Source organism: Globicephala melas, chromosome 1, assembly GCF_963455315.2.
Source record: "Globicephala melas chromosome 1, mGloMel1.2, whole genome shotgun sequence".
NCBI classification, from domain to species: domain Eukaryota; kingdom Metazoa; phylum Chordata; class Mammalia; order Artiodactyla; family Delphinidae; genus Globicephala; species Globicephala melas.
The window spans coordinates 34,288,753-34,292,416 of NC_083314.1; positions in this window are offsets into that span (position 1 = coordinate 34,288,753).

Here is a 3,664-nt window from a genome sequence, read left to right on the forward strand (position 1 = left end):
CATGAAATCAGGCCCAAGTCCAAGTGACTCCCCTCTAGGCTCCTATAATCAGACCTTTTCTTTTTGTACATTTTCCTAACATTTAAGGTTTTCAATCCTAACAGAAACAGTAACAAAAACAAAATGCACAGCATGTGCATTTCTACACTCAGGAATCCGGGCAGCCGTGTTGCATGTAGAAGAATCACGGTGAGGGTACCTGGTTCTTATTTCACTTTGTGTTACATTATCTTGTTTGCTTTCTCCTTGAGTATTTCCAGGATGTCGATCACCTATCCATAGTCCAAGACATGCAGTTGATTTATTGCTTGTAAACGTCCAGGTGTTAGCAGGAGTCAGTGTAGTGCAAACATCTCTCACCAAGGAGTCAATCCCCACACCCAGTGAAGAACAAACGCCATGGCCCCTGCCTTGAAAAAGCAGCAGTAAACAGGTAATTAGCAATGATTTACGTTGGGAGCCCCAAGGAGGGACTCTAGGAAGGTCAGGGAAAGCTTCCTGGAGGAGATGATGCTTGAAGCAAAAGAACAGATTTCAGGAAAGAGCTTGAGAACACTTCACTCCTTCAGATTCTTTCTGCCAGTCTATTCAGTCTTCCATATTTTGGGGTCTCAAACTGCTTTCCAGAGCTTGTGAGAGGGAAGGGTAATTTCCTTCCAATTTAGAAGGAGGTAAATCAGAGAATGGCTAAGGGACTACCCAATTTCTTTCAAATTTAAGAATGACCAAAGGGTGCCCAGCTAGGGCTAGACGTTTGAATACACAGCACAAAGGCAATATAGGATAGACCCTGCCCTTGGGAACTTGTTATTGCTGGGAGATATGGTATGTAAATGAAAATCAAAAATAATTGCAAAGGTGTTATATAAATAATTCAGTTCCCAGCTACTTATCCAGGACTTGCTATCTGCAAGGTGTTCTGTGAGGCACAGGGTAAAGGAAGGGAGTTAGAAATATAGGTAAATATAGTCCCAGCCCTTTCTTAAGGAAGAACCCACAGTTTAATTGGCTGCAGGAGAGGCAGGGTGGCAGGAACAGGAAGCTAACACTTGGTTAAATGTAATAGCTGACACTATGAAGACTGGAGGGTGAAAGGAGTGGAGGGGGCTTGCTGGAATTTGGGGGCTGGATAGAATTTTGCTGAGAAAGCTTCCTGGAGGAGGTGGACAATGTGATTCTGGAAAACAGAGGAGATAGAGAAAGAGAAGAAAGAGCACATAAGCAAAACCTTTTCACATACTTGCCTTTCCTGATTCAGTAATCACCTCTTCCATGAAGCCTTCCCAGGCATAATTAGACACTGCCCACCCCCCCTCCAGGCTCTCAAAGCATGCCTATTACAAAATGTACCTTACTGCTTGTTTCCTTATCTGTTTTTCTCCGATCAAGGGCCCCACACCACCAAAGGAAGGAAGGAAGGAAGGAAGGAAGGAAGGAAGGGAGGGAGGGAGGGAGGAAGGGAGAGAGGAAGGAAGGGAGGGAGGAAGGAAGGAAGGGAGGGAGGGAGGGAGGGAGGGAGGGAGGGAAGAAGGGAAGGCCTTTCACTATAAGGTGACTGGGTGCTGCATTCACAGGGGGGTGTCTCACTTTGTTTTTGTTTACTTATTTTTACTTTTTACTATTTTATTGAAGTATAACTCACATACAGTGAAAGGCACAAATCATAAGCATACAGCCCAATGAATATTTACATGTTTACAGCTGTGTAACCACCACCCAGATCAAGTTATAGAATGCTTTTAGCATTCCAGACATGGTAGGCTTCCTCACTGACCTGAGTCACTGCCACTGGGGCCCGAGGATCTGAACCAGTAGGGTGATGTAACTGGGAAGCACCATCCAAGAAAATTATGAAAGAATTTCAGGAATTTGGGCTGGAAAAGCCAAGTGTGGCAGGGGTGGAGTGGTGGTGGGTGAGATCACTATGTGTGTGAAGGGCTAACACGCACAAAGCAATAGTCTTGTCCTGTGGGTGGCAGTGGGGAGCCACAGGGAGAAGCATTTCAGTTCCACATAAAACCTTTCCTACAACCAGAGCTGAACCACATTGGAGGCAGCCCCCCAGGAAATGATAAGTAAGGTCTCCATCAGTAAGAGGTGTCAGTCAAGAACAATACTGACAAGCATTTATCAGCAATGATGGGGTGGGGATACGGGACTGAACTGGAGACGGCTCCTTCCAACTCTGAAGCTTCTATGGTTCTGGAATTCTTTGAGTGGCAGAGAGGACTCAAACATTTGCAGTTATTACTTAGTTTTGCTTTTTCCCCCCAGAGGATAACTTTTTACTTAATTGCAAGTACTGTGCAGGCCCATCATTATCACCACTGAATAAGTAACTGTTGTCACCTATAGACCAACTGAGCCAGAGGGACACTGGGGCTCTCCTCCCTGGTGTTCACAACCTAGGGGAATGGAGCAGATGCTAGGGTGCCACTGTGAGGGGGGAGGGTACCTGCAAGAGAAGCTGGTTGCCCCACCACATGCCAAGCTGTCATGGGGACACCCACCTACCTATCTCCTCAGCCCTTTCAGCCCTGGTCCCCTTGGTGGGCAAGTGGTCATGATGTCATGGCTCCTGCTACTACTAGGACACTTGGGCAGAGTGACCCTGAAGGACCTTTCTGCTCTGCTTCCAGGTGTCAGCACGGGAAAGGTGTCTGGCAGCCTCATGAGCAGGACTACACGGGACCCAACAGCCCCGTGGCCATTTGGGGGGAGTAACAGCCTGTGTCAGCTGCAGGATCCTGGAAGGACTCCCAGTCTGGAATATAACACCCTCCCACTCCACCCTCCATCCAGCTTTTTCCAGCAACAAAAAAACAAACAAACAAAAAAAAGCAATTTTCTTCAGAACTCTTTTTTTTTTTCTTTTCCTAGAGGGTTATTTCAGAATTCCTTCAAGTCACTGCCCTGCTCTTCCCGCCCTCTCCTCACCCCTCCCCCAACTAGGAAGAAGGGAGAGAGATGGAGTCTGGAAGAACGTCTACATCTTCCTCCATCCCGCACCTGTACGGGGCGCCAATGTGATGCGGCAGGTGAAGACCGGCTCTCAGGCCCTTCTGTGGAGCTGAGAGTGATTACCTTTCTGGTGAAAGCCATGAATACTCTACCAAGAAAAAAACGTATGTATGAAATTTTGCCTTCTATTCCAGGGTAAGATGGGATGCTGTCAGACCTAAAGTCCATCAGTGAAGCCCCTAGGTTTAAGGGGGGAGGGCTCGGTGTTTCCTTTACCGCCAAACCACAGGCCAGATCGGTGTCTGGGGAGGGTTTGCAGCTGCCCCGAAGGAGAAGCGCTGGAAGATCCTGCTCCCAAGCCTCTCGGTGTACTTACAGGACGTCTCAGGCTCTCAGTTTGCCCAGCTCTAAAATGGGCGTCCAGGCCCTCCAACCCTGGGGGGCTGGATAAAAAGGCTGGAGAGACGCGGAGCTGGGTGGGAGCGGGGGTGGCGGTGAAGAGCGGCTCCCGGTTGGTCTCCCGAGGCCGGGGGAGGGTGGAAACGTGAGTTCAGGAAGGAGGGGAGGCCGGCGCCTGGCACCGCACGAGGAAGGCGCTGGCCCGGACGCGGTGCCCACGGGCGGCCCAGGCGCCCCCGGTGCTCCCTGGGCCCGAGGGCGGGGCCCCTCGCCGGGCGGCCCCTCCCCGCCCCTCCCGCCCCTC